Below are 20,361 nucleotides of genomic sequence, written 5' to 3' on the forward strand. Positions count from 1 at the left end.
CATTGGTTCAACCACCAACTTTCAGAATTTAAGAATACTATTTTAAGGGCATCAATATTGAATAATCTTATAATCAAACACTGATTGTTTCTCTAATTCTGGATGACCACCATGTTGTTGCTCTAGGAAGCTGTCCAAATGAAATTAGTATTTCTGTTTGAAATGATGTGTTTAAGCTCATTCAAGATGGAAAGGTCAGTGGTTTTGTCACTCTTGTGTAGATTGTCAGTGTTTTTCCTATTGAATTCGCTGGTAAAAAAGACTGGAAGCAGTTCTAGATGTATATTATGCCCCTGTCTTGATAACATCAACATCAAGACAGAATCTACAAAATCTAGTCAAATTTCATTTTGGTCTTTATCTGCATATAACAGTTTACGAGAGTGAAAAATTAGTTTGTGTGCTCTGTATATTTGATTGGCCAGAAAAGGAGGAAGATGAGAAATTTTAATTAATCTGCTAAACTTATATGTCTTGTCATATTAATGAAACTATACCTCCGATTTTGGGCCAACCTATATGCGTTATAGATTTGTGGTTTCTAGAACTATATCTTGTATAATTTTCAGTTGAACCTGATTTAAAACTGAGTTTTATTGTAATTATATTTTGAAACTTAGTTTGAAATAGAAGTAAGACGAAAGTTTTTATCCAAACTTTAGTTCCTAAACTGTAGTCCAAACATAGCCTTACCAAGGGAGTGGCCATGCTTCTCAGTTCTGACAACAAGGACTGCAAATTGCAATGCAATCACCATAACCAGGTTGTATAGCAAAGCACATTTGGAGTTCGTTTCTAGGAACTGAATATCATGGCAAACATAGGACACACAAATCACATCAAATGTCAACATGTCATTATATATAAAGTCAGGCTAGAGAAGGAATTTTTCTAATTTATGTAAGAAATAACTATAATTAGGTTGTCCGGTTGATATGGTTTTTCTCTTCGTCAACTTGTTAGTATTTTCTTAATGAAAAAAAAATTCATCCACAAATCAATCTTATATTTCTAATATATTTACAAGTATCTCATTCACTTTTTTAAAAAAAATAAGTATAATCATTAATATGTCTTACAAGTAATTAAAAATAAAAGAAAAATTTAATATGAAAATAATAATTCTATATTTTTTATAATTAACAAAAAAGACATATTTTTTACTTTTTTATAGACCAGGGTAATATGAGGTACAATAAAATCTTTGATTGAGAGGGTTAAATTTCTTCCATTTGTAGTTCTAGAAATTGCCAATGTTACAACGGAGTTTGCTAACATTTGCCCTCGAAAGTATATAATGAAAGGCTTTCTAAGATGGTTATTTCGTAATAACTATCTTAGAAAGTAAACATTCTAAGACGGTTATTACGAAATAATCGTCTTAGAAAGTATATAATGAAAGACTTTCTAAGACGGTTATTTGTAACAATTGTCTTAGAATATTTACTTTCTAAGACGGTTATTACTGATAACCGTCTTAGAAAGCGATGTCTGACATTTCTTTCTAAGATGGTTATGAGTTAATAACCATCTTAAAAATCTCATGTTTTCTATAACAGTTAGTATGCGAACCACCATTAAATATGTTTTATTTTTAATGTCGTTGGAAACAATGACGGTTGACAACAGTCGTTAAAAGTTATTTTCAACCAACAAAAGCTGGTTGAGCTTCAATAGGTTCTGCTTCGGTGTTTCTAAAAAGTTGCTGGTTCTTTTTGGTGTTCCGAGTTATTTAAGAGAAAGAAGACTAAATCTAAAGGTCCTTTTCATGGGTATCTTTGCTAATATAATTACTTAATTAGTTAACTGCAGTTTCTATTTTGAATTTGATTGTTATGGTCTATTGACTATTATACTGTTTTGTTTTGATAAACATTGTTAGGTTTGTTTTTTAATTTTCTAAATTTATGCGTATTCTATTAGTTTTGTTTAATATAACTTATTATATATATATATATATATATATATATTAGTTTATTGAAATCTCAATTACATTGAATCATTAAACCTTCAACTAGTGTTTTCACCATATTTTAAAAACCTTGATAAAAATTACGATGGATCCAAATTTGCAGAGTCCATGCATTAGACGTTAGACTATGTTCTGTCTTTACATCCCTTCCAACTTTTTGATGTGTTAGTGCATTTGAAAAATGAAAAGCATACCACGTTTTCTCTTTGTATCTCGTCCTCTAGCATAAGTAGAACAACATATGTCTTTCAACATTTTTGAGAATGTCTACAATAAATATACTAAACAACAATAAAAGAACACAAAATATTAGCTAGATATAATAATAACAACTTGTTTTCATTATTAGTTCGTAGAAATTAAACATTTACATATGCATAATAATTAAGATCAAACACAAGCATCTTATTATTGATTGATAGCAGTACTCAAGCAGTTGGATAATAGGGATACTCAACAATTCCACATATACCATTTCCCACCCCATTCAGTGCCCCATGAATTCTTTACCGGCCAATACTTAGCACCATCAAGAGCTTTTCCATAACCTACTACTGCAACAACATGGTTTGGATCACTTCCACAATTTCTTGCATTAAAAATCTCACTTGAGTAATATTTGAAAGCATGTGCTCCAACATCAATATAAACTGACACTGGTTGATTTGCCACAACTTTTAGGAGTGCCTTTTTATTATTAGAAGGAACTTTCTCATACCCTTTAATATGAGCTACACTATGAGTTTCCTTCTCAACCTTACAATGTTAACTCCTTTGTAAGGATAGTGTGTTTCACTTAGGATTCCCCCTTTCTTCACAATAAATTCAAAGGCATCTTCCACATAACCACCAATGCATCCTTCGCTCTCACCTTTAACACTATCCACCAGTTTTTGCTTAGAGAGAAACATTAATTTACTTGTCGTAATTTGGTGGATACCCTCTATTGCAGCCACTGCTGAAAGTGCCCAACAACTACCTGTTTTCACAAACAAAACAGAGTTGATATTTTTGCACAATTAGATTCTAATGAAACAGCTGAATATTCTTAAAGGGTTTGCATGGAAAGAAGAATCACAAAGTTATTATTCATAATCATAATATGAAATATTTGGTTTACCCTCCATTTCCCTCTTATTTTAATTGTTATTTAAAGTAATGCACAAACATCTTAAATTATATTAATTTTTGCGATAAATAACTTATCTAACTGGATAATAAATTACATTATAAACTTGTAGCTATAGGTATACTAATGAATTTATTTCTTAAAATTATGACTTAAATATATTTTTTACTCATAATAAATAGTCGATCTTTTATTTTTGTTCCCAATAATTGTTTATTAGTTCCTTGACCTTTAATAAAAAATTTATTTTGTTTATAATCCCTTAGGCACTATCTAAATTACTTTCCAAAGTATTATCTAAATAAATTTGAGGATTTCAGTTTAAACAAAATAAAAATTTATTAGGAAATAAAGAGTTAAAAAAATATTTAATTATTATTAATTTAGCAGAATAAAAAATATATTTAAAGCTAAAAGTATTATTAAAAAATTAGTATATTTTTTTCATATTCTAAAGCATAAATAATTTGAAACACATAAATATTCCAAAAGTGATAAATAAAATGAGTAGAGGAATACCAATTATGCCTTGGTCCTTGATTGGAGTGACAACACCTTTTTTCCTCCCGTCCATGGTAGCAGGAATGTTAGTTACGAACACTACCATACCTAAACGATGTTTCTTCTGTTGCTGTCTCCACCCCACTTACCTTTCTCTGACCATTAATTAGTAAAGCCTTAAATTCTTCATCATGAAGGTCAGGAAATTGGTTAATTCTAATGTTGAAGGGTTTGTCCCCAGCAACATTGAAAGACTCAATGAACTGCACATTGTTTTTGAATATTTGGAAACGTTTTTCCATCTCAGCAGCATCCTCATAAACCTTACCATACTGTGCCATCCACTTCTCATGTCTCTCAGAAGTGCAGGCCTCAAGTCTTGATTTAGATCGACATTGGCGACCACAAGTCACTCCGACCAGATAATGTGTGCTATGTTAATTTGTTCGAGTTAATTTGTGAACATTCAACCAAATATATATGCTTTTCTAGCCCACTTGATTTAGATCGACATTGGCGACCACAAGTCACTCCGACCCCTCCAACCAAAAATAAATCTTACCACCATTCATATCCTTTTTTTTAAAAAAAAGTTATTGTTATCATAAGTATTTACTTTCTCTCCCATTTTATTTTTATCTATTTTTTTCTTTTATCTTTCTATTCATATTCACATTATATTTCATGTCTATTAATTTCTTTTATTTTTCTCTTCTTATTATCTTATTTTTGAGGCGTACGATGACATTTTCCAAAAAAACACAAAATAGGGTTTATGACAATTCTTGCTTACGACTGCCCGGAATGATGCCTGATGCATGTGCGTATAGACACGTGGCGCTAGTAATTAATTAATCATATATGTATATATCAATAGTTGACCATATACTCCAATAGCTTTTTACTATAATCAACTGTGTGTAAGACAATTTACCATTATTTAGAAATTTATATATACGTATAATTCAATAACATCTATTTAGTTATTATATATATATATATATATATATATATATATATATATATATATATATATATATATATATATATATATAACTTTAAAATAAAGTTGTAGTGATGTATTGGGAACTTTTTAATGAGTAAAATTTTATAATAAAAAATTGATTTTATGATAAATTCAAATTGAAATTATTAGACATGTAAAATTCCCTTTATATATAATAAAATGTTATTGGAGATGTTGTTTAGTAATTTACACTTGGTATAATTTGATTATCCTATATATGTACACAGATACATGCATGTTAAACTATTTTAAATTAAGATAATGTAAATAATTTAGTGAATAAGAATTATTTTCTCTGATCAACGTAGAAAAAAGAAAGGACAAAAAAATAGAGTTTGACCAATAGACATTACTGATATTGATTCTAAACGAAGAGACACAATTATCATAGATGAAGTGATATATGCACATGAAATAATAATACAGAGAGAAGAATTATCTCTTCCTTTGAAAAACTCACCTAAAAGTTAATTTCTTTGATTTCTTCAGGTACATTAATGTTTGATGAAATTAAATTGCCTTATGGAGACATGACATATATACGGATAAGAAACTCGGCACATCAGTCAATATATGTGGCTACAATGTTAATGGAGCATTCTATAGATGAAAAGATAGTTTGTTCTGTTAATTAATTTCGTGTTTCAAATAATTCCATACTGGACTACAGATTGATGGTATCCTGTCAAATAGTAACAGTTATGTTAGCCTTTCTGGGCAAAATGCAAGTGCATTAATTATTTTAGAACGGAATCTTGTAATTTTTTACTACTCCCCCTTTCTTAAATAGTTGTCATTTTAAATTATTTCATGCTGACCAAATTTTTAATCTAATATGATTGTTAATTTATCTTTAGATTTTATAATTTATCATTAATATATATATATATATATATATGAAATATAATTAACAAATGTAATTAATATTATATTTAAAAGTTAAAATAATTATTATTTTTTTTTTTTACAGGACAATTATAATAGAAAGTAGAGAAAAATGTATATGCATGTCTTTCAAAATAAGAAAACAACATATCCAAGTGAAATACATAATATACTATAATTAGGGTTAAACTCAACTATCTCATCCTTTTCTTTTAAAAATTGTTTTTATTCAACTGAAGGTTACTTATCATCTTAATCTTCACCGCATCACTACTAGAAATTATAGATTTGACATTGTTAGGTTAACATCAATTTTGGATAAAACCGATATTAACAAAAACGCAGTGACATTCTCATAAATAACATCAGTTTGTTAACATCGGTTATGTAAAAACTGATGTTAACGATGTCATGTTAACATCGGTTTTTTGAAAAAATGATGTTAACATTAGTTAGTTAACATCAACTTCTTGAACGAAGTGAGGTCATTTTTTGTTGAATGGCTGAATTTTAGCTGTGATGGGGTCAGTTACCGTCAATAGTCTAGTTGTTGCATGTATAGAATTATGGCTTAAGGTTGGCTCAGCCATTGGGAAATGGTAGCTTATGTTGGAACTAGAATTCCTTACCATTGTCAGCATGCTTGATAAAGGGTGTAGTGATGCCAACCTGTGTGCTTCTTTACTTCTTGGAATAAAGACTATACTCAATATGGACTAGAATGTTCAATGGTGTCATGTGGTTAGAGAAAGTAACTCTTTTGCTCATGGTCATGGCAAATATGGGCTCAGAGTTAACGATGATCTAGTTTATCTGCACCAGTAGCCACAAATAATGATGATAATAATAATAATAATAATAATAATAATAATAATAATAATGTTTTTGGGAATGATGATTGATGTAGGTGGTCATTGAGCTCTTTATAGGATTGTTCCTCTATTTTTGGACCGTGTTGCTCATCATCACAGGTACAAATGTTTCTTGTAAAATTTTGATGTTGTTTGTTACCAATATTTTTATTACTTGTTCACTGCAATTAATGAGAATTGATAAATGCTATACAAGTTATGTTAATCATGAGTGAACCTTAGATTTCCGTTTAAGATTGAATATAATGATTCCTGTGGATATTTGCATTAATCATTATATTGAAACTTGAATTGTCTATTTTGATAGTTTGGGAAGAGTCATATTTTTATGGTAGATTCATGTGTTAAGGTTAAGATTATTTTGTTGAATTTGATGAAATTTCGATACAATGGATTTCTAGTTGTTCTTTGAGTGCATACTTAATTGTCAAGGAATTAATCTCACCGCTTTCATGTCATGTACTTGGAGATCAATGTGAAATGCTGCCGAAATTTTGTCAGATTTAACAAAAGAGACATAACCTTGACGTATGAATCTACCATAAAAAAAATTTTCCTGAATGTATTTGGGCCACACCTTTAATGAAAAAGTGAGATTTTCATGCATTGAATAACTTTGTGAGTATCACGGAGTTATTATTTAGATGGATCGAAGTTGGATGAACGAAAGTCACATGAGCCATGCGTATGAGGAAGGCGTGGAACAGTTCTTGCAATTTGTTTCCAAAAAAAGTCGATCGGATGGGGACAGAAAATTTTAATGTCTTGTATAAATTGTTTGAATGGGAGACGACAAATACTCGACGACATATGAGAACATCTACTGTGCGGTGGGATTAAAAAGAATTATACAACGTGAATATGACATTATGAATTGACAGACATGCAGATGGAATTCCAATTTGAACCGTTTGATGTAGTAATGGTAGATTGCTTAGAGGATATGATTTGTGATCTTGGATAAGAGTCTTTTCAGCAAGCACATGCCCCTATGTATGATACATTGCAAACTAATTCAAAGAAGCCTTTGTATCTGAGGTGCAACAATTCCCTAACGTTGTTGTCAGCAGTGTTAAATCTGGCTAATGTGAAGGCCAAATATGGGTGGAGTGACAAAAGCTTCGGTTCATTGCTTCATGTAGTGCACAATATGCTTCCAGAGGAAAACATCTTGCCAAAAAGTTACTATCATGGCAAGAAGATACTGTGTCCATGGGTATGGAGTATCGGAAGATTCATGTTTGCCCTAATAATTGCATATTGTACAAACATGAGTTTGAAGAAATGTACAAATGCCCTAGGTGTGGGGTATCACGGTACAAAGTGAAGGATGATGATGAATGTAGTAGTGAAGAAAACTCAAAAAAGGGCCCCCAATGAAGGTGTTGTGGTATCTTCCGATCATTTCAAGGTTTAAGTGTTTGTTTGCTAATGGAGACAACGAAAAAGACCTTATATGGCATGCAAATGGGAGAAACTGTGATGGAATGCTCTGTCATCCGGCTGATTCCTCCCAGTGGAAGAAGATTGACCGTTTGTATCCGGATTTAAGCAAAGAGGCAAGAAATCTTAGGCTTGGACTTACCACAGATGGAATGAATCCATATGGCAGTTTAAGCACTCAACACAGTTCGTGACCAGTTTTGCTAGTAATTTGCAACTTGCCTCCTTAGTTATGCATGAAGCGAAAATACATGATGTTGTCTATGATGATATCGGACCCAAGACAGTCAGGAAATGACATCAATGTTTATGTTTGTCCCTTGATTGAAGACTTGACAAAGTTATGGGATGAAGGGGTTTTAGTGTTTGATGAATTTCAAAATGAGACTTTTGATTTGCGTGCAATCCCTTTTTGTACCATTAATGCCTTTCCAGCATATGGGAATTTGAGCGGGTACAGTGTTACGGGCCATCGTGTATGTCTCATCTAACAAGAAGACACAAGCTACATACAATTGAAACATGGTAGAAAAATAGTATACACTAGGCATCAACATTTTCTGAAAGCTTATCACTCTTACCGACAACTGAAAAAAGTATTTAATGGAAGTCAAGAGCATGAAAGTGCGTCGATACTGTTAACTAGTCACCAGGTCTCTCAACGGGTTCAACACTTGAATACTATATTTGGAAAGACCCAAACGAAGGAAAAAAGTAAGACTTGGATATGGAAGAAAAGATTGATTTTGTTTGATCTTCCGTACTGGTCTGATCTAGATGTTAGACATTGTATTGATGTTATGCATGTAGAGAAAATGTTTATGACAGTGTCATTGGGACGCTCCTTAACATTCAAGGCAAGACAAAAGATGGTTTGAATACTCGTCAAGATCTAGTTGAGACGGGTATACGAGCCCAGTTACATCCAAGGTCTAATGGTAAAAATATATATTTGCCTCCAGCTTGTCATACTTTGTCCAGAAAAGAGAAGATGATGTTTTGTCAGTGTTTGCGTCGTGTCAAAGTTCTACAAGGAAACTCTTCAAATATTAAGAGTCTTGTGCAGTTGAAAGATCTAAAGTTAGTAGGCTTAAAGTCTCACAATTACCATGTCTTGATGCAACAATTGTTAGTCGTGGCCATACGAGACATTGTTCATAACAAAGTTAGGCATGCCATAACTCGGTTGTGCATTTTTTATAATGCCATATGTAGCAAAGTCCTTGATCCTATCAAGTTAGATGAGCTGGAAAATGATGTTGTCATTATATTGTGTCAATTGGATATGTATTTTCCTCATGCATTCTTCGACATCATGATTCACTTAATTGTTCATTTGGTGAGAGAAATCAAATGTTGTGGTGTTGTTTATTTGTAGCGGATGTACCTAGTTGAGTGATACATGAAGATCTTAAAAGGATATACAAAGAATCTACACTGTCCTGAATAATCTATTGTGGAAAGGTACATTGTAGAAGAAGCTATTGAGTTTTGTTCAGAGTACATTGAAAAGGCGAAACCTGTTGGGCTTCCCGTGTCTCATCATGATGAAAAAGTGGGAGGTAAGGGTTCAAGACGACTGCATGTTATCACTCCAAGTGTAGAACATTTGCAACAAGCTCATTTGTATGTATTGAATAACAATAATGAAGTTTTTCCATACGTAGTACGTCACGAAGGATTAGTGAAGGAAAATAATCCAAAAATGTCGAAGAATAAGGTGTTGAAAGTGCATAACAGGACTTTCCTAAATTGGTTTAAAGATACAAACTTTGGTGACAATAATGCTTCTGAAATGTTAAGGAAGCTAGTAGATGGGCCTAAAAGAAATGTGATAATTTGGTAAGGATGTGATATAAACAAGTATTCCTTCTATTCAAAAGCATAAGACGAGAAAAGTATAATGCAAAACAGTGGGGTTACTCTAAGGGCTGAATCTCAATACTTCACTAGTGTACATGATGACAATCCTCGTGTAGCTTCCATTCCTTTGGTTTCATTGAAGAAATATAGGAGCTTAATTATGTCTAATTCATTGTTTGTTTTTTCAAATTTAAGTGGGTTGACAACAATATCGGTGTGCAGATAGATGATTTAGGATTTATGTTGGTAGATCTTATGAAACTCGCTTACCAGAATAACCCTTTCATCATGGCAGAACAAGCTAAATAGGTATTTTATGTTCAAGACCCTTGTGATGAAAGGTGGTCAGTGGTTCTACATGGGAAAACAATTGGTGTTAATGTTGAAGATGATGATTCACTCATTGATAATTTTGTCAGTCCTTTGTCCACACAAATCTTGCCTAACGTCGTCGTAAAAGAAAAAGCTGATGACGTTCATACAAATTGTAATGATCACGGTGAAGGAGAATTAATTAACATCGTCCAACGTAATTTTCAAGAATAATTGGAAAACGGTAATTGTTTAATTCAAACGTATTTCATTTTGTATAACTAGTATTATATATTATTAACTTATGTTTTATTATATCATGTAGTATTTCAATGATTCTACACCATTGAAACCAGAGAGATTGAAGGCGCTTCGCATCTAGTGGGCAAGCTACTATTTGAAAGTTAAAAATGAAACAATTAGTGTTTAAGTAATTTTAGAATTGTAATTTAGTTAATTTACATTTTTTACGATTCATGTAATGTATGCACATTAAATATTCTTTTAATTCATAGTAACTATTCAATTTTTATGGAATTTCTGCTAAAAACACTCTGAAAACAAACTAAAAATTGTCTATTGTGGTTCTGATTTTAAATTTGCAGTTTAATTTGGGGTAATTAAAAAATAGATAGCATATTAAAAAAATCCAATAAACAACATTGATTTTTGAAAAAATTGATGTTAAGCTGAACTCACAACATCGGTTTCTAAAAAACAAATGTTGTTGTTGAACATCAACATCGGTCTATTCTAAAAACTCATGTTGTATGTATATATTAACATTGGTTTTTTTAAAAATGATGTTGTAGGTATAACTTCACATTGGTCTTGGTAAAAACCGATATTGATTTGTAGAGATTTGACTCTTTTTTTTATTCTTACTATACAAAGTTGGTTTTATAAAAAACCGATGTTGTCATTTTTATGTTAGCATCGGTTTTAGAAAACCGATATTAACGATATTACTTTCAACATTGGTTAATAACTGGTGTTGAAAGTCCTTAATGATCGATGTTAAAATCCTATTTTCTAGTAGTGCATATATACTTCATAAGTGACGATGCATTGACAAGTGCACCAATTCGTCCCAAGTAGTAATGTTAAAACGGAAGTCCGAGTGTCGAATTCGCAAGGACTTTATTTGTACTTAGGTAGATGAATAATTAATTAAGAAAAAGATTTGGAAAGGTTGTAGAAAATAGTAAATTAAATTGCTGAAAATTAAATCAAACAAGAAAAAGAATTAAACATGAATTTAAATTAATTACTTAAAGACAGAAAAGATGAGAAAATCCAATAATATTGTAGAAGGAAATTCAGAAGATGAGAATGTTGGAAACTTGGTCTACCAGAGCTACTCCTTGATGTAATATTAATAATTTTCTCTATTTATAATTATTCCAATTTACACGTGCATCTACTAGTATACTATAACTTTGGTCTCCCGCACGAAAGAGTCTAATTTATCTATTTTCTCTCTCAAATCTCTTTGCAGAGCTAAAATAGTAAATTACATTAAGAATAGAGATGTATAACAGGCTAAACAAATATCAACCAATCCTTAGTGATGACTTTATTTAGATACCCTTTCCTAGTTCTATTAGAAAATAATGTTTCCCAACCCTACCCCTAAAACTTACCATGCAAATGGGTGATCAAGCCACAAGCAATAATATTAATCACAAGAAAGGATAATCCAAAAGTAATATTCATAAATAGATAGGAAGAGAAATTACATAAAGAGTAGTTGGCAGTCAAGTTCCCAACAAAGGGAGTTTAGCCTCTCATTGTCATGGAGACTTTACAATTGCAAGAGGAGAATATTTATTAAAGGGGGAAAAGATAAGAAAGAGAATGGAGGGAAGGAATGACTCTCATTGCTTGCTTCTCCTTCTTCTAGCTTTTGCCTTCTATAAAGAATTGTATTCTGTTGGGAATTTCTGTATGTCTTCTCTTTCTTTTCTCTTCTTTTTTTTATTCTTGCATTTCTGGCTTTATTTTTCTTACTAAGCTTCATAAATTCATCACTTTTAATATTCTTTACACAAAAATTTAAATGATATTAATTTAATAATTATTTGCTCAAAAAGAAAAAATTATAAATTTCTCTATAATTTAACCCCAAAATATACTAATAATTAACAGTTATCAATAAGCTGAAATAAATTATTCCATATTCTACTTCTGAATTTCTACCTTTGAATTTATTGAAATGATAAGAATTGTGTGTTTAATCAGTATACACAATTGTATACATTCATATTTTGTATAGCATTGAATACAATACAGATGTGATGGTAAATCTAACAACTAATCAGCTACAATATGCTAATGATTAATGGCAATAAACAACAGTTGTCTAACATTTTAATGCACGAGCTCACGTATGTTCACTCTGTCTTAAGTTGGAGGAGATATATATATATATATATATATGATCCACATATTTTAAAGTTATTTTTCATCCTCATCAATTTATTTTATCATTTATATATGGAGAATGCTAATATTCATTATAGTTGGTGTGCATTAGCACTCAACACAAAAAATTTAGACTAAAAATCCATTAGTTCTTTTTATTTCTCAAAATTTAATTTAAGGACATTATTGTATTTTATCATTTAAAATATTTAAAATAAAAATAAAAATAAAAATATAATATAATATATAACCATCAAATTTCAAAAAGATTCACTAAAAAAAATTATAAGAGATCTTAATAATTAATTCTATTAATATCTCAAATAACTTATCATCATCACCACCATGATAATCACTATCATTGTCATGACCATTGCCAGTGTCATGACAATGATGACGATCATGACAAGGTGCTGAAATGTCAGGCAGGATAGGGGAAGACTCCTAGGTTTTTGTGAAAGGGATGCTCTTCTCATGTTATTGTTGAAAAGAAAAACCTAATTCTTCTATTTATTTTGATGTCGATTCATCAATATATACTTTCATTCTTTGTACAGTTGGGATATATTAAAAAGTTTTAGTCTTTAATAATATGTTCTTTTTCATTTAAATTCTCATAACTTCTTTTTTTTAAAACCTTATATCTTGGTTAAGGGACTCAAATATTGAATTACTTGTGTTAATATTTTTTTATTCTCATAAATATTTTTGTTAATTAAGAACCCATATTTTTTTTAATAAAATTAATGTAGTTTTATTCTTGGCATTTTTAAAATGTTAACATTTGCTTCTAATTTTTTTATATTTTATCCTTAAAATATTTATTAAATTTTCTCATTATTCTTTTTTAAATAAAGCATGAATTTATTATTTTTTCTCACTCATTTCTGATACACATAATATTTAAGTTATTATTTCAACATTATACTTCACCAAATTAACAATCCTAATTGTTAGCTTTATTTTATTTTAAGTGATTTATTTAACAGTCATAATTTTATATTATATGATTTATTTAACATAAAACTAAAATTTCTACTTAAGTGTATTTTGTTTTATTTTAAAATTGATTAAAAATATTTTGAGATATAACATAAGATTAATAGTAAAATACATAAAATAATAAAAAATATAATAATTGAAAATAAAAATGTAATGAAAATATTTTATGTATAAATAAAAATTTTCAAAATTTTAAAATTCATTAAAAAATAAAATTATAACACCTCAAAATATATTTTTATCCATAATATAAAATTAAAATTTTAAAAAAATTATAATATAAATATGTGAATTTTATGATTTTATAGTTTTTAACCGCAGATAATTTTATTAAGTACTTATTATTTAATAATTTTTTTTAATTTTCAATTACCAAATAATCTTTCAATTTCCAACTAAATTTTCAAATTTCAGTCAGTTTTTCAACTAATTTTACGTTTATGTATGTATTTTTAATGTCATACATTACAAGTCTCGTAATCATATAATGGACGAAAGATCATTGCCAGATTGCGAATGTGAAAGAATCAATAACTATATTTTTAATTGTTCATATTGCGTCTTTCAACTTGGGTGCGTAAATTACATTCCATTCCATAGGCTGTTTTCTTGTTATTGGCCTCATATGTACACATCTTCTCTCATTAGTTTTCATATATATTTTCTCTGTATTTATTAGTCGATATTATTGATATATGTTTGAATCTAAGTGTGAATGTAAAATTGTATATTAGATAGGAATGAAAAAATTAAGTATCATATAAATAAATAAATAAAAATATATATTTTAATATTAAGATTTTGAGTTAAAGTATGTTTTAAATAAATATATTAATTTATTTTTATAGGTTTGTAGTGGTAAATCCTTTTAAAAAAATTTCTTTATTTTAATAAGTTTCATTATTAAATAATTTTATGACACAGCAACCGTGCGATAACATATATTTGATTAAGTTGTTTAGACAACACATCAAATATGATATTTGACAAAAATTTGTGGGTATTACTTTTATTCTTTTTAATATGTAATTAAAGTTTTTAAAATTAGAAGGATTTGATTACAAAATTTAAATCTTCAAAGACTTAATTACATATTTAGGAAAAATATTAGGGATTATAAATTAATTTAACCTTAATTATAATTAAAATAAACACTTAAATACAGCTGTTATACATGTCCTATACATTTACTTCATTTTTTCTCTCTAAACCATGCTGAGTTTAAGGATAACAATGCATTAATGTTTTATTTGGTTGAAGAGAAAAAAGAAAAAAGGAGAAAATTTATTTTCATAGACAAAATAATAATATTTTTTTTTCATTTTTTCTATTTTGTATTTAAAAATTCGAAATCTTCTCTTCCTTTCACATTTCTTCTTCTCTACCAAACGGAACCTTAAAGATAATATCTAGTTTGTCCTCCCAATTGGTCTTAGACATCAATTTAATATATAGGTTCTAGGCATCAATATTTTTTTTTAAAATTCAAAATGAACATCAAATATATATGCAATTTATGTTTGGATATAATTCCAAGCATAAATTGCATATATATTTACAAATGTTTACACGTCCTCAAAATGATGCTTGGGTTTTGTTCTTTATTTTGTCGATCGGTTTGCTTTTTTTTAAAGACATATCTATTAGTCAAAATAGCAATATATATATTCCGTTCTCAAATAATGCAGTTGCGATATCGAGCCCAGAAAAAATATCTAGTAATCATTTTAGTTGACTGGTCTACGATCAATCAGTATTCCCATATGGAATTATTTGAAACACGAAATTTGAAGAAAAGTTATCACTTGAAATTCGAAATTCAATCATCACAAAGTGTATAGCATTGTTAAGGATGGCAATTCCATGTGTATTTAATGGATATCTATAATATATATATATATATATATATATATATATATATATATATATATATATATATAAAGAAAATTATCTATTAAATAAATTTGAGTGGAATAAAAACATTTACCTGTAAAAGTTATAAGTATGATCGTGCATACAGGTCTTTTACTACCATATCGATCTATGTCATGCTAATGATGCTATAATTTAATATAATAGATTTTTTAAAAAAAATTACATTACAAAATAAAGTTAATTTTTACTACTAGACATCAGACAAAAAAAAAAAAACACGTGAAACGTAATGCCTTATGTACGAGATGAAATATTAAATGGAGATCTGGTTCTTAGCTGACTCTTGGTAGTTCGATCTATGAATATAGTTTTCTTAATGTACTTTCAAGTTCCTTCTCCAATGGCGAGATAGGGTACTTAAAAAGGAACATTGATGCTAAAATTAGTGTTTGTTTAGGGAGTGTATGATGAATGAACATCACTTATCTACTCATACATTGCTCTTTGTCTTACAGGAAATGATAGTGGCCGAGTTGGTAAGTGCTCATGATGTCCACTTAGACATCTTGTGGGGAATGTGGTCAGTTGGTTGGTGTTAACCATCCACAAGTCTCGTATGCTACACAAGTCCTCCAAGCTCCAAGTTTGATAAAGATGAAAGAGTTTGACAATAAAACAAGTTATGCGGATGAGATGACATGAATTTACTGACGAGATGCTTGCTTGATGTTATAACTATGAAGATGAAAATAAAAAATAGCCGACTATGATAGCTTACTTTAGCCCATTTATTTGTCGAAAAATGAATTAACATTAATTTGATTTGTCACTGTAGTAAAATAAAAATGATCTATTTAAGCTAGCCAACTTGTGTTTAGATAGATAATTTCGGCGAATTTACTGGAGAGGGTTAGTCTGCAAAACTATTTACCAATCTGGGTCTATTTGCAAACTTTTAACGTTGGGGGTTTGTTTTGTTAGAGGATCCCGCCATCTGCAATGGCGAGATGGGTGTTCCGCCATCTGCAATGGCGAGAAGGAGGGTGCCGCCATTGAAGATGGTGAGAAGGTGGCTTAGCTGGCATTCCTGGAGCGTGCCGCCAGTGGCACGGGCGAGACACCTGCTGACGTGGTGATCTCGCCATCAGCTCCTGCGAGACGCCTGTGCCGCCTGTGCTGTTGGCGGGACATGCCAACGTGGCCAGTCCCGCCATTGGCTCCTGCGAGACCAAGCCCACAGCACTGTTTTGCATTGGTTAGCGCAATGAAGATCACATGCATTGTAGGGTATTCAGTAGGCACGTAGAGGTGACATGCATACAGGCTGTGACTCAACCAAGCTAGGGCACGTTCTTGCTTTTTGCAGGAAAACTAGAGCATTGCTTTGTAGATAGGGCACTGTTATTGCATTGGTTAGGACAATGAAGGTCACATGCATTGCAGTTGAGGGTATTCAGACTAGGTACGTAGGAGGTGACATGCATACAGGTTGCTTTGTTTGACATTACAGATAGCTTTGGTGTAAATTTTGTTTAAATACAGCAGTTGGAATGATACTCCATACTTGCAAAATTTGATATTGAAGAGAGTAAGAAAGACTTTGAAGTTTGCTGATTCTATAGTAAGGAGAGAGGAAGAAAGACTTTGAAGTTTTGAACTTTGCTGATTGTATAGTAAGATTGCATTTATTTAAAGAAAGTCTTATTTAGTTTTGTTTATTTATCATGTACAAATTTTTTATTTTGAAGTAATAAATTTTATGGTTAGAATAAATTTTTAAGGTCAAATTGTATTAATTTTGTAAATTAGATTTTTAATATAGAAATTATTAGCAGTAATTAATCGTAAGCCTTTTTTTAATGGTTTTTGCGAATGAAATTAATTTCTGTATTTGACATATACAATTGTTTTGGTATTATTTGACATATAATTTAATTTAAGACAACAACTAATTACATGCTATTTCTGAACTATTTTGTGGTTTGTTTTGAGTTAAAACGAAGTTTCATTTTACTTGTGATAAAATTTAGTATAAGTTAACAAAAAGAAATTGTAATTTTAATTATAAAAAACAATAAAGAAACTACAAGGAAATTAAAATTAATGATATGCAAAATAATGTATATATAAATTTAATTTAAAAGTCCCGTCATTTAATTTACTAACATAAAAACTAGCATGGGAATAACAATTTTTCATTACTATATTTATTAGTAATTTATGGATTTTTAATAATCTTAAAAGAAATTTATCTAACGTGGACTTTTAGATTATTTGATACTTTATGGTAAATAAGAAAAATATTGAGATAGCAAACTAGCACTAGATCAGGTCTAATTATTTCTTCACTTTTCGAAAAATAATAGGTGAATATTCTATATCTCCATTTTGTGTTTGAAATTTTTGTGAAGTTGAGGAATTTTTCATAAATTATTTAATTAGAGTAATTTTTTATAGAATAAAGTATGAATGTGTAGTTTAAGTTTAATAGAGCAAACAAATAAATATTTTATATTTGCATCATTGACAAAATATTTAATTGAAGTAATAATTTTATTTGTTAGACTAAAATTAGAAGGTCAAGTTTAAGTGAATTTTTTTAAATTAGAATTTTTATTTTAAAATTAGTATGAGTAATTATTTGTAATCCTCTTTGTTCATGGTTTTTGTGGCGTAGAAGAAATTTGACGTGTGACCCTTCCGGTTATAAATATTATAGGTGAGTCTTTAAGTTTTTGAAGGATTTTTTTTTTGAATTATTTAATTTGACGTATGAGTAATTTTTTTTTGTTAGAATGATATCTCAATGTTTACTTTAAGTTTAATAGAGGAAGCAAATAAATTTTTTTATTTTTATGATTCACAAAATATTTAATTGAAGTAATAATTATTTTATTTAGAAACAAATTTTAACACGTGAAGTTTAAGCCTATTAATTTTTGTAATTAAGTTTTTTACTTTGAAGTTATTTTTTAATAATGTTTACTTATTTTAATTTGTAGTTTAAGTTTAAGTTTAATTTTAAGTTTAAGTTTAAGTTTAAGTTAGTAGATCAACCAAGAAAATACACTTATTTATTTTAAAACTACTATTGTTATGATTAATTATTTTAAATTTTGATCATGTAGGTATATCATGAATTCAATTATTACAGTGTTGTATTTCAATGGAAGAGTATATGAAGACAATGATGGTGTAATATTTGAAGGCAGTAAAAAGGCCATTCAGATTAAATGTGGAATTAGTTTCAATGCTTTGAAAAAAAAATTGGAGATAAGGTAAAGTTAGAAAATAATGAAATTATTTCTACTATAAGTTGTAGATTTTTAGTTTCAGGAAAATATGTTGCGTTGCAAATTTGTGATGATGAAGATGTTGAAACTATGATCGAAAGTTTTCAACAACAACAACAAATGTCAGTTCTAGAATTATACGTAGAAAAGGATGTTGCTGGTGGTTCTATGTTTCATGCTGCAAATTCTGTTACATCATGTGGACGTAATGTATCTCATGATGACTCGGAACTGCCAAGAAATATAAGCAATTTACATGTTGATGAAGATGATGACGATGATGATTATCTTGCATCTAACTCATACATTGAAGAGTCTTTCGATGAAGATGATAGTGATGATGGAATATCTGATACAGACGATGAAGTCACTGACATTGTTGAACCAGTTTCAATTGTTCACCCAAGCCAAGGTAAATGTTTGTGAAATACAAAATTAGTTGAATACATCTATCTTTTTATGAGAATTGTATTTAATGGTAACTAAATAGGAGTAGTTTGTTGACGTGATTTTTTTTATAAAAAATTATTAGGTGTACCAGAAATTCAAAATCCATTTTGGAATGATGCTATGCATTATAATAATATCAATTGGAGTCATCCGGACGAGGAGGACATTTGTGGTCTGGACATGCCAACGACTTTTAATGTTGGACAAGAATTATATGTTGGCATAGATTTTGACAGTAAAGATGCGGTCAAAAATGCACTCAAACAATATGTGATGAAGGTGCATCAAAGTTTTAAGGTTGTTGAAACGAAATCACACAAATATATCGTTTGTTGCCCCAACAACACCAAAGAGTCTCCTTGCCCTTTTTATATGAGGGCAATTTTATCCAAAAAAAACTGATGCATGGAAAGTGACACAATGGGGTGGACCACAAACATGTCTAAATATGACTATGACACAAGACCATGAGAAGCTTGATTCAAATTTAATTGCGACTTGCGTAGTAGGTACGTTTTTTATGTTCATATTATCCTACTTTTGTGTTATTTGTTATTTTAATTTGTAATTTTATTTAATTATTTGAATTACAGGCATGATCAGAGAAGATCCATCAATAAAAGTTTCTTTGATTCAAGAAAGGATAAATAGTGAATTTTCCTATAAGGTTTCATACAGAAAAGCATGGATGGCCAAACAAAAGGCGATTGCAATTGAATATGGCGATTGGGAAGAGTCGTATGCGAAACTCTCGTCATGGCTAACACACATGCAAAATCATTCTCTTGGCTCTTACTTTCAAATACTACATGACGATTTTATTGTTGGTAATAGGGTGAGTCGCGAACATCGTCAGTTTCATAGAGTATTTTGGACATTTGGTCAATGCAAGGAGGCTTTTAAGTACTGTAAGCCAATCATACAAGTTGACGGCACACATTTATACGGCAAATACCGTGGGACCCTGTTAATGGCCACATCGCAAGATGGAAATGGTGGTGTTCTTCCTCTAGCATTCGCCGTGGTCGAAGGCGAGACGCTAACAGCATGGTCATGGGTTTTGGCCCACTTGCGTGAACACGTCACAGATAAGAATGGAATTTGTCTAATATCTGATCGTCGCGCAAGTATAAAGTCTGCTGTCGCTAACGAAGCACTTGGTTGGCAACCTCCCCACGGTTATCATGTGTACTGCGTCCGACACATAGCCAGCAATTTCAATCGTAAATTCAACAACGCAAAACAAAAAGAGATGTTCAAGAAATTGGGTAAGGTTTATTTTATACATTAATTTAATTTGAGTTTCATGTCTA

At 29.9% G+C, this 20,361-nt stretch overlaps 1 pseudogene; it reads right to left on the minus strand.

The window, feature by feature from the left end:
- Nucleotides 1-2,425: 2,425 nt before the first annotated feature.
- On the minus strand, nt 2,426-16,358 carry LOC114378799 (annotated as a pseudogene).
- Nucleotides 16,359-20,361: the final 4,003 nt, after the last annotated feature.

This window comes from Glycine soja, chromosome 12 (genome assembly GCF_004193775.1).
Source record: "Glycine soja cultivar W05 chromosome 12, ASM419377v2, whole genome shotgun sequence".
In the NCBI taxonomy this organism is placed as follows: Eukaryota; Viridiplantae; Streptophyta; class Magnoliopsida; order Fabales; family Fabaceae; genus Glycine; species Glycine soja.